Genomic DNA, 12,712 nt, shown 5'->3' with positions numbered 1-12,712 from the left:
GTAGTTTGAGCCACTTATATGGGGCATTTCTTCCAGGTTTCCTTTGTCTAGCATCTTGCTTTGCCTGGTTCTGAGTCTGTATTTGGTGTATCTCAGGATCCACCCATATGTGAGGGTACATATCTTAGCCTAGATGGATTCCAGTGAAGAAGCCTATTTGTAGATTGACATCACCTACTATGGGGTGGTGTCCCCTCTCTTTTGACCTTCAGGGAGCCTTTCCACTCACATGTAGTCGGGGAGATCTCCTTGACTTCAGGAGTGACATATATGTGGCCTTTTACCTGTTATCTGCATAGAGCTCAGCTTGTTCTCCCTCCTACTGTTGTCTTCATCTTGGAGTATCTGTCCATGGGGGACAAATTCCAGCTGATCAGCCTGCTGCTCATCTATTTCCTGGCTCCAACTCACTCAATAAATAATTATAGAAAAAATGATAGTAAAGTGGCATATTCATATTTTAACAGCAGCCTTCTAGAAAGTGGTTCCGTGAGCAAAGTACTATAAGTTAGAATTTTAGACTGTGAAAGAGAACTTTGGGCTGGTGGCCCTCAAATTACCTCCCATTGCTTTGTTCCATCAATAACTTGGAATTTAATCCAATAGAATTTTTTTCCTCTGAGTTAAATAAATTTTGATAACATTTATTTATAAGCAGGCTAAATCCTGAAGAATATAACATCAGTTTCCTAATAAATGTGAGACTTGGAAGTGGAAGTGAAACAATGGTAAAGAGAGAGAAAGGGGAGAAAGAAAGCAGAATTTCAACATCTTCCTCACTAAGCAACCTTTTCTTTTGGAAATAACTTGTGGTGATGCTCAGATAATGTGTATGGGCATGAAGATTAGTTTTCTTTAAAATAAATGTAAAGTTAAGCCTCATATTTTTGGTAATATTATTTTTACTTGTGGCCTTCAGATAAAACAACACTTTGCAGTTGTAGTTATTCTTCATTTGAACAAGAAGAACAAGAATTATTATTTAGAAGACTTTTCAGTAATCCATAATGAAAGTATTCAGTTTCCTAAGGTTGTTTTTATTCCCTCATCTCACCAGAAGACAAAATCCTTATTTAGTCTTTTCAAATTTCCTGGTAGGAGATTTAAAGCTTTAGGTGAGCAAGTCAATACTTTCTTTTGAACATCTTGCTGGTAATTCTTCCTTTATGAGACACATGATTAGTCCTGAATTTGAACAAAAAGGCTCATCAAACACATCTCTGGGTTTCTTTCTTTGCAACACTGAAGTTTTATGTAACATTGGTGTAGTAAAGCTTTTTCTTCTTCATAAGTCACTTGGATTTAACATAACTCCTTTGGACTCTTTTAGTTTACTATTATAACAAATGGTAGTTTTCTGATTAAAAAAATGAATTTTATTCTAATGCTTTAACTTAAATCATTCCACTTATGGGCCTTTCTCAAACTTTCTAGGAGAAATTAATTGATGAGTCACTAAAATCAAAATGCCTAAGCGCATTTTATTTAGGCTGAATGAATTTTTGAATGCAAATGAAACAAACATTTTTGATATATAAAATGTCCTATCTCAATTAGTTAGTTTTATTTAATATCTTAATTGTTAGTGGAGAGATATGGATAATACTGATTAGTAGAATGTGATTAGGTTGATTCCAAAGAATTTCTCTTCAGGATATGGCATAGGATTTTGTTTTTTAATAAATAAAAATTATATACTATACATACACAGCACTACACATATATTACATAACTTCATTTGTTTCTTCAGAACATTGACACTTCTTCCAGGTCTCATCATATTCTTCTTTTTTTTAGCTGCCACTGCTTTAGCAAATTTTAGTGAACCTTGGGGGTCAGTCAGGATCATGAGCTTTCTCCTCAGTGAGCTTCCTTCTTTTTGTATGCTCCATTGTAGGTGTGAAATGTCTGGTATGCTATTGAGACAGTGTTTGCTGGAGGAAGGCATTAAGAGGACATGACTGCTGGTTGACCCCCAAGCAAGACCCAGGCAATCGGAGACTCTTTACCCCCATTCTGCCTACCACTCCCATATTGTTGTTCGGTCACTCAGTCGTGTACGACTCTTTGTGACCCCATGGACCTCAGCACGCCAGGCATTCCTGTCCTTCACCATCTCCCAAAGTTTGCTCAGACTCATGTCCATTCGGTCGGTGATGCCATCCAACCATCTCATCCTCTGTCGTCCCCTTCTCCTCCTGCCCTCAATCTTTCCCAGCATCAGGGTCTTTTCAAATGAGTCAGCTCTTCGCATCAGGTGCCCACAGCATTGGAACTTCAGCATCAGTCCTTCCAGTGAATATTCAGGACTGATTTCCTTTAGGACTGACTGGTTGGATCTCCTTGCTGTCCAAGGGACTCACTCTCAAGAGTCTTCTCCAACATCACAGTTCAAAAGCATCAATTCTTTGGCACTCAGCTTTCTTTATGGTCCAACTCTGACATCTGTACATGACTGCTGGAAAAATGATAGCTTTGACTGTATGGACCTTTGTTGGCAAAGTAATGTCTTGGCTTTTTAATATGCTGTCTAGGTTTTTCATAGCTTTTCTTCCAAGGAACAAGCCTCTTTTAATTTTATGGCTGCAGTTACCATCTGCAGTGATTTTAGAGCTCAAGAAAATAAAGTCTGTCACTGTTTTCATCATTTCCCCATCTATTTGCCATGAAGTGATGGTACCAGATGCCATGATCTTAGTTTTTGGAATGTTGGGTTTTAAGCCAGTTTTTTCACTTTCCCTTTTCACTTTCATCAAGAGGCTCTTTAGTTCCTCTTCGCTTTCTGCCATAAACATGGTATTATCTGCATATCTGAGGTTATTGATGTTTCTCCCGGTAATCTTGATTCCAGCTTGTACTTTATCCAGCCCAGCATTTCTCATGATGTACTCTGTGTGTAAGTTAAATAAACAGGGTGATAATAAACAGCCTTGATGTACAGATCAAATGGGCTTCCCAGGTGGCACTTGTGGTAAAGAACCCACCTGCCAGTGAAGGAGACATGAGAGACACAGGTTCGATCCTTGGGTCAGGAAGATCCCCTGGAGGCAGGCACAGTAAGCCACTCCAGTGTTCTGGCCTGGAGAATTCCATGGACAGAGGAGCCTAGCGGCTGTGGTGCATAGGTCGCAAAGAGTCAGACAAGACTAAAGTGATTCAGAATCATTCCCATAGCTAGAGCTATTTCAAGGATGCAACTTTTAACTAATATTGTGGTGTTGGGACCATCTGGACTCTATACTCGATTGAACCCTGTTAAGAGCTTTATATAAACTTAAGATTCTGGTGGTTGAATATAGAGATCTACTCATCTTGTGGCTGCCCAAGACAAGCATATGTAATTTCCCTTGCTTATTAAAGCTGCCACCTACCAATTGGAAATGGTCTGCCTCTTCAGTCCTTCCTTGCCCTCTGTGTATGAGGACCAATTTCAGATTTCACCTGGGGGATCTCCTGAGTTTGCTAAACAACAGTATTTTTCCAGTGTTTTCACTTAAATAGATTGTAAATAAATATGGAACTATCCCTTCTGGAGAATCTGAGACAAATCTTTTTTGACTACTGGCTAATGTCAATGATAACAGTTCATTAAATTAAAATGTTGTATAATTTTAGAGAGTACCTGATGAAGACAACATAATTCAAAAAACAAAAGATATTAAAAGTTTACTATAGAAGCATGAAGAAATTAAGGCTCAATTCTTATTTGTTTCATTAACACCTCCATGAAGAAGGTCTCTGAAGAAAGGGTATTCAGTTTTTTTTTTTTAATGTTATTAAATTTCATTTTCTTGTCTAGAAGTCTTTGATATTAACACAGAGACTTCCCTCTTCTATGATCAATTCATAAAAGCTACTGACAATTTTCTTAAGTTTTACTATATTGAAATATAATTGATTTATAATATTATTTTCATTTCAAGATAACAATTCAGAATTTTTTTTATAGATTATGCACCAGTTAACGTTATATAGCAGTGGCTATAAGTCCTGTGCTGTACAATGTATCCTTGTAGCTTGTTTATTTTATAACAGCTTGTACCTCAGTTTGCTACCCCTTTCTTGCTCCTCTCCACTTCTCTCTCCCCGCTAGTTTATTCTCTGTGAGTCTGTTTTGCTATATATCTTTGTATTATTTTGCATTATTCATTTGTATTATTTTTAAGATTCCACATATAAATGATAAAATACAGTATTTGGATTTATCTGACTTATTTGACTAAGCATACTACCTTCTAGGTCCATCCATGTTGTTGCAAATGCTTTTTTATTGCACAGTAATATTACATGGTGTGTGTATATATGTGTGTGTACACACACACACAGTCCCATCTATTTTATCCATTCATTTCCTGTTGACAGACACTTGGGTTGGTGATTTTCTTTTATATTGTTTAAGATGAAGTTTCTCATGGAAGAGAATTTCAGGGTACTGCTTATTAATAATTTTAATGTTTAGAAAGTATTTCTATTTACAGAAAAATTGTGATAATAATAAAGAGAGTTGTATTATATTACACACTCAACTTTCCTGATTATAACATTATTTTCATATGGTGCATGTTACAATTAATGAATATGTATCAATACATCATTATTTAAGTTCATATTTTACTTAGATTTCCTTATTTTTTACCTAATGTCCTTTTGCTTTTCAGTGTCTAAGATACAATATTAAATTTGTGTGTATTAAATACAATATTAAAAATGTGACTTCACATTCACATTCATTCATTAAATTTAGTTATCATATCTCTATTCTCTTTTCAACTTTTAGTTTATTTTATACTTTTTTTGATTCTCTTTTTTAAATAACCTTGAGAGTTTAGATGAGTACTAGCTGGTATTGAATATTCTGTAGAATGTCCTTCAATTTGAGTTTATCTGTTTTTCTCATCATTATACTGAGGTTTATGTGTTCTTTGGAGGAGACCACAGAGCTAAAGTTACATTATCATCACTTTATATCAACAGTACATATTGTTCACATGACTTATCACTGTTGATTTTAACCTTGATCAACAAGAATTAATGTTTGCCAAGTTTCTCTACTTTAAGGTCACTACCTACTTATCTTCCCTTTCCCTGTTAACACTCCTTGGAAAGAAATCACTCAGTATAGCACCCACGTTAAGAGTGGGAATTTGTACTGTACCTTTCTGAGAACAGAACAGGTACATACATTATTTGGAATTCTTCTACACTACTTATGGATTCAATCAATTATTTCTATAAGTATGGAATTATGCATATTGTTTTATATATTTTGGTTATATATTGACACTATTTAATTTATTAGCTCAAAATGTTCCAGCTTTGGCCATTGGGTGTGCTCTTGAGTATAACCTTGCTAGCATGACGTAGTGGAGAAGGCCATGGCAACCCACTCCAGTACTCTTGCCTGGAAAATCCCATGGACAGAGGAGCCTGGTGGGCTGCAGTCCATGGGGTCGTGAAGAGTCGGACACGACTGAGCAACTTCACTTTCACTTTTCACATTCATGCATTGGAGAAGGAAATGGCAACCCACTCCAGTGTTCTTGCCTGGAGAATCCCAGGGACGGGGGAGCCTGGTGGGCTGCCATCTATGGGGTCTCACAGAGTCGGACACGGCTGAAGTGACTTAGCAGCAGCATGATGTAGAATGAGTGCAATTGTAAGGAAGTTTGAACGTTCTTTGACATTGTCCTTCTTTGGGATTGGAATGAAAATTGACCTTTTCCAGTCCGGTGGCCACTGCTGAGATTTCCAAATTTGCTGATGTATTACATGCAGCACTTTAACACCATCATCTTTTAGGATTTTAAATAGTCAGCTGAAATTCCATCACCTCCACTAGCTTTATTTGTAGTAATGCTTCCTAAGGCCCACTTGACCTCACACTCCAGAATGCCCAGCTGGTAGGTGAGTGACTGTACTTTTGTGGTTATCTGAGTCCTTAAGACCTTTCTTGTGTAGTTCTTGTATTTTTGTCACTTCTTCTTAATCTCTTCTGCTTCTGTTATTAATAGGTCCTTATTGTTTCTATCCTTTATCCTTCCCATCCTTGCATGAAATGTCCCCTTGATAAATCCAGTTTTCTTGAGGAGATCTCTAGTCTTTCCCATTCTATCGTTTTCCTCTATTTCTTTGCATTGTTCATTTAAGAAGGCTTTCTTATCTCTCCTTGCTCTTCTTTGGAACTCTACATTCAGAGTTATATGATAGGAGATGCCATACTTTCATCTCTTAGATCTATAATGTGGCTCTAATCTCATCTACTCCTCAAACAATGTGATATTTTTCCTTATTGGCTTTTTATGAGGGAGCATTCCTAAAGAACCAGAGCATTCCAAAGTGAAATTTGGTGCTTCAGGGATTAAATAATTTTGCACTAGTATCCAGTAATGGCCTACATTCCTTCCTCCAATGTATATGAATAGGCTTTTCTGGTAATAGCTGCAGGTTCCTTTGGAGAAAACTAGGATAAAATTTTACAGTATGTAACTTTCTTAAGCAGATTCTACCTTTTCCTCTTTGTAGAGGCTCTGAGTTTGTAAACTGGAGCAGGTCTTGGAACTGAATGACAAGTTAAGACTTTGTTGTGGTGACATTCAGGCCTCTATTCTGAAATGAAACTGATGTAAGTAAAAACTAGTGCAGTGCTAGACATACATGGCATCTTTTAAAATTAAGTCCTGAAACCCAGATTGTCCTTAAAATTTTTGGTTATATGTGCCAAAAGATTACCTTTTATTTTTTATGCCCTGTTTACTTTAGGTTTCTGTTTCTCACATCTGAAAGAATCATTCACAAGTACAGATATTCTAAAACAGATGTGTTGATTTGCACTTGCGTAGCTTCTCGTGTGGACAACTGAGTGTTTCTTCTTTTAAGGTGTATAGCAGCTGAGATTTAATTACTCAGTGGTAATTAAAAATTCTTGCAAACAACAATGGGCAGATGATTTGTATATAAGAAAAATGGTAAGAGAGAATTTCTGATTTCTTTTCTCTCAAACCTTTCTTCTGTTATCTCTCCTTTTTATCTATAAAGCTCAGTTTACAGATACTACTAAAATCTTCATTCACTATTTCACTCAAAATGCATTAGTAGTAGCTGCAATAGGCCGAAGGGGAAAAGTGCTTCATCAGTTAGATTCTCAGTAAGGCAGAAATCACACTGATTTTTATCAATTTGTTTTTTTTTGTACCAAAAGAGTAAACTTGCTCAGAAGCATCTATGAAGACAGTGAAACTAAGTTTTCTTCTTTCGTGTGATTACTATGTTATCTGGGAAATCTTTTTAAAAAAGGTTCCTTCAAAAAGATGCCTTTTTACAGCTATAATAGGAAAGAATTGATAGAATCTGATCATTTCCTTTTATCCAAAGCTCCTCATGTGACCTGTAAAGAAGTGAATATACTGGAATAACAAACCTGGGTAAGATAAATATTCTAGGTATTTTGTTTGAGAAAAGTTTCATATGTAGTTAAAACAATCTCACAAAATCTTTTGTTATGGTCAATTTCTTTTATGAATTACAGTTCTGCTCAAGTATATTATTGATAAGAATCTGAGTTATTAAAGCTCAACACTTCAGTTTGGATGCACAGACAAAATTCTTAAAGGCACTTATGATAATGATTTTACCATGTTTTTTTTTTCCATGATATGGGATAAAACTGTGTTGTTTATTTTCTAAGCTACAATATGAAATACTTAGACCATTCATTGTTTAAACATATGGTTTCAAATTTGTACTTGGGATAACCTTTAAGGAAATGCTCATATACTTCTCTATCATTTACTTTAAAAAAAAAATTAATATTCATCCTTTAGCTTTTTCACCTTAAAACAAGAGTTCTGTTCTTTGTTCAAAATGCCTTTCTTCCTTGATAGAAATGTAATTTTAGTTTATCTACATTGACATTTGAATTTGTGTGCATTCATTAAACATTCAGATTGTATAAATAATGCGATCTGTATTTTAACAAAGGAAGCTTTCATGGATGAATAACTTCTTCACTTGGCATCATGACAGCTTTTGAAAATGGGAAATTTCTGCATAAAAAATACTGTCTGAACATATCTTTACTGAAGGAGAGAATCAAATAGAATAACTTTTAAAAGAGCAGTTTGTAAATGTTTTTGATCAAGTGTATAAAATATATACCACATTTTATATCTTCTCTGGGAGAGTAGATTCATTAAAAAGATATTGTGTCCTTCACCAAAATGTTCTGTTTTCTATTAATTTGTAATGTCTGCACTCTTCTTTACTCCTAGAGTAACTTCCTTTATGTTCTGAAAGGATCTCTGTCCTTCTGTCTTCTTAGCAACATAGCCTTGAAATTTTATTTGTACAATAATTCATGGTACGATTCTCATGAACTTTCCTTCTGCAGTTCATTGTTCAGCATGCCTAATCTCTTGTTTTCTTGACCAGTGACCATTACACACATTTCACCTTGGACCTGGGCATGTTGTTCAAACACCTTTATTCATTTGTCACATTAGAGAACAAATGTACTATTTGTTCTCATGAGAGAATACAAAGGAGAGTAACTGTTAGACTCTGTTTTATTCTTTGAAAAGCTAAAACAGCAAATTACCTGGTGCATAGTAGGCACACAACAACAAATATTTGCTGAATGATTAAGAATAATGCTTATTGTGCATGCAAAGAGAAATATCAGGAAAAGCAACCGTAAGCTGTGCAATAGTACTACATACAGAAATAAATCATTAGGGAAAAGAAAAGTTAAAGGGAGAAATAAGAGTAAAACCATAGAAAACAGTGAGGGGGGATCCTGCAACATGCTTAGATTAGGAGAAGGCAAGAATAAGCAAGAGATTGTATAGTGAATAGGAAAAGATTAATCAAATAGCTAGAATGGGCCACACATTCTGAAAATTCATCATTAATTTAGCCTGTATTTATTGTGTTCAGTCATGTCCGACTCTTTGCAACCCCATGGACAGTAGCCCATCAGAGTCCTCTATCTATGGCATTTTTCAGGCAAGAATACTGGAGTGGGTTACCATTTTCTACTCAAGGGGATCTTCCTGACCCAGGGATTGAGTCGAAATCTCTTGTGTCTCCTGCATTGGCAGGCACGTTCTTAACCAGGGAAGCCCCCATACTATTCTTGATCTTAGGCAAAAGGCTGAGAACTGATGTATATATTAAGCACCAGCTATATGCCAGGCACTGTTTTTGTTCCTTGAGATCCAACACTGAATAAAAAAGAGGAAGACCTGCTCTCATATAGCTCTGCTTTAGCATTTATTTAAATGGTATATAATAATCATTTATAAATAAATTATATACTAAGGGAAAAGGTGAAAAATACTATGGGGAAAAATGAAATTATAGAACAGGATAAGGGGGATCAAGTGTTTCAATAGAGTGATCAGAAAGTCAGGAAGGTATAGTGTGAATAAAGAGGGATGAACTGGGAATCAGTTAAGTATATGGAGGAAAATAGATCTATGCAGTGAAAACAGTTAAAGCAAAGATCCTTAGAAAGGAGATTTCTTAGGGTTTGGAAGGCACAACAAGGAAGCCAAAAAGTTAGGAACAGGGAGAGCAAGGAGAAAAGCAGTAAGAGATTCAGTTCAGTTCAGTTCAGTCCCTCAATAGTGTTCCGCGCTTTGCAACCCCATTTAGGTCAGATTTAATGGTGGGATAAGGGAGTGGAGAACAAATCATGAATACCACAAGACATTTGGCTTTCACTCTGAGAGAGATGGAAGAGGAGGGGTTAGAATAGAGGAGTAGTTTGTCATTTGTTCAGAAAGAATCACCGTACTGCTCTAGAGAAATTTTATAAGGACTGAGTATTTCAGTAAGGATCATTTTAGATGCAAGCAAACCAAGTGAAATTGGATTTCACAGTGAGAATTTGTTTTCCTCCTGTAACACTGGGCCTGGAGGAAGGTGATTTAATGAATGATGCTTAATTCTTGGAGCATCACTGTGTACTTTTGATTCTGCTAGTCTTCACATCATGCATGGCGATAAGATAGTTGCTTTATCTCTAAGAATCACATCATCACACAACTGTCCTCAAAGGCAGGAAGAAAGAAAATCTTCTCACTCTTGACCTTGAGCTACCTCTCACCCTTTTACTCCGTCTTTATCAGGGAGTGAAATCTTTTCTAGAAATCTCTAACTTCCACCCCATGAGGTTCTTTTGAATAAAACTGAGTCATATCTCATCTCCCATAGTAAACCAGTTACTAACTGGTGGATGGAAATGGGATTCTGTCAGTTGAAAGATATCATCTGAACGGGACACTGCTACTTCATATATGAATAAAATTAGAGTTATATGTTAATCAAGAATAATGAGAAATGACTGATGAGTTGGCATGTGATAGTGTCCTTCAGAGGCAGTAGATTTTACTATCTGTATTAATGGGTAAATAGAGATTTAGAGGATCTTTGTTATTCTCCTAGCATGATACAGCTAGAAAAGACAGAGAAAGGATTGAACTTGGGTCTATCTGGTTACAAAATTATGTTTCTTTTTTGCTAAACCAGACTAGCCCTTTCATAACTATGCCACATTGCTGTGGGGATTCTTGTAGGAAGACCTTTGTCCAGATGGGAAATGCTATTATCTTACAGTTGTTACGTGAACTGTTTAGTGGTTGCTAACAAGACAAGCATATCTTATCTCTTTAAGCAGAGTTCATGTATAAAGCCAAACATTGTCTGTAGATTTGTGGATAAGAAGAATCTCTCACAGTGGTCTAGTTACAAACCGCAGAACTCACTTTAGCTAGTTTAATCAGAAATAGAATTTAATAAGAAAATATGATAGATCACAGAATCTCTGGAGGCTATACAGTCAGGAACATTACTGAGGTCATTTCAATAGCCTGCTGGCAAGGCATAATCCCTTTGTTCCCGAGTCCAAGAAGTAGGTGATTGCTGGACATCTCCACAAGGACATCTACCACTACTCTCCATGACATCTCTCATGGAATGTGTCCTTCTTAATTTATTTTTTCTGTTTATATCCTCCTAAAGATATGTCATGTTTGCAGAGGCAAGGACATATTCCTGTACTGTTTGTAATTTGTATCTTTTCACTTTTTCTCTTGGTTAGCTTAGCTAGATGTTTATCAGATTTGCTGATTTTTTTTTTTTTCAAAGAACCAAATCTGTTGTTGTTTGGTCACTAAATCATATCCGGCTTTTTGTGACCCCATGGATTGCAGCATTCTGGACTCTTTTCTCCTCCACTATTTCCTGGAGTTTGCTCAGATTCCTGTCTCCTGAGTCAGTGATGCTCTCTAACCACCATGGTTAGATGATGGTCTGTGGTCCTCTTCTCCATTTGCCTTCAGTCTTTTTCAGCTTCAGGGTCTTTTCTAATGAGTTAGTTCTTCACATCAGGAGGTCAAAGTATTGGAGCTTTAGCTTTAGCAACAGTCCTTCCAATGCATATTCAGGATTGATTTCCTTTATTATTCACTGGTGTGATCTTGCAGTCCACAGGACTCTCAAGTGTCTTCTCCAGCACCACAGTTTGAAAGCATCCATTCTTTGGCACTCGGTCTTCTTTGTGGGCCAACTCTTACATCTGTATATGACTACTGGAAAAACTAACTTTGACTATATGGAGCTTTGCCAGCAAAGTGATGTGTCTGCTTTTCAATGAGCAGCCTAGGTTTGTCATAACTTTCCTTCCAAGGTACAAGTGACTTTTAATTTCATGGCTGCAGTCACCATTCACAGTGATTTTGGAATGCAAGAAAATAAAATCTGTTACTGCTTCCACTTTTTCCCCTTCTATTTAAAAGTGACGAAACTGGAGGTCATGATCTTAGTTTTTTTTTGTTTTTTTTTTTAATATTGAGATGCAAGCCAGCTTTTTCAGTCTCCTCCTTCACCCTCATCAAGAGGCTCTTTAGTTCCTCTTCAGTTTCCGCCATTAGAGTGGAATCATCTGCATATCTTAGGTTGTTGATATTTTTCCCAGTGACCTTGAGTACAGCTTGTGATTCATCCATCCTGACATTTCACATGATGTACTCTGCATAGAAGTTAAATAAACCAGGTCAAAATAAGCAGCCTTGATGTACTGCTTTCCCAATTTTGAACCAGTCAGTTGTTCAATGTAAGATTCTAACTGTTGCTTCCTGACCTGCATACAGATTTCTCAGGAGGCGGGTAAGATGATCTGGTATTCCCATCTCTTTAAGAATTTCCCAAAGTTTGTTGTGATTCATACAGTCAAAAGCTTTACATAGTCAATTAAGCAGAAGTAGATGTTTTTCTGGAATTCCCTTGCATTCTCTATGATCCAATGAATGTTGGCACCTTGATTTCTGATTCTTCTGCCTTTTCAAAACCTAGCTTACACATTTGAAAGTTCATGTAGTGCTGAAGCCTCTCTTGAAGGATTTTGAGCATAACTCCGCTAGCTGTGTGAAATGAGTGCAATTGTATGGTAGTTTGAACATGCTTTGGCATTGGCCTTCTTTGGAATTGAAATGAAAACTGACCATTATCTCTTGCCTTTCACTTCTCTTCTTTCCTCAGCCATTTATAAAACCTAATCAGACAGTCTCCTTTTCTTCTTGCATTTCTTTTTCTTTGGATGGTTTTGGTCACTGCATCTTGTACAGTGTTGTGAACCTCTGACCATTGTTCTTCAGGCCCTCTGTCTACCACATCTAATCCCTTGAATCTATTTGCCATCTCCACGGTTTACATA

Source organism: Cervus elaphus, chromosome 3 (genome assembly GCF_910594005.1).
Source record: "Cervus elaphus chromosome 3, mCerEla1.1, whole genome shotgun sequence".
Taxonomy (NCBI): domain Eukaryota; kingdom Metazoa; phylum Chordata; class Mammalia; order Artiodactyla; family Cervidae; genus Cervus; species Cervus elaphus.
The sequence above is the reverse complement of the archived record's forward strand: the minus strand, read 5'-3'. Positions refer to the sequence as shown.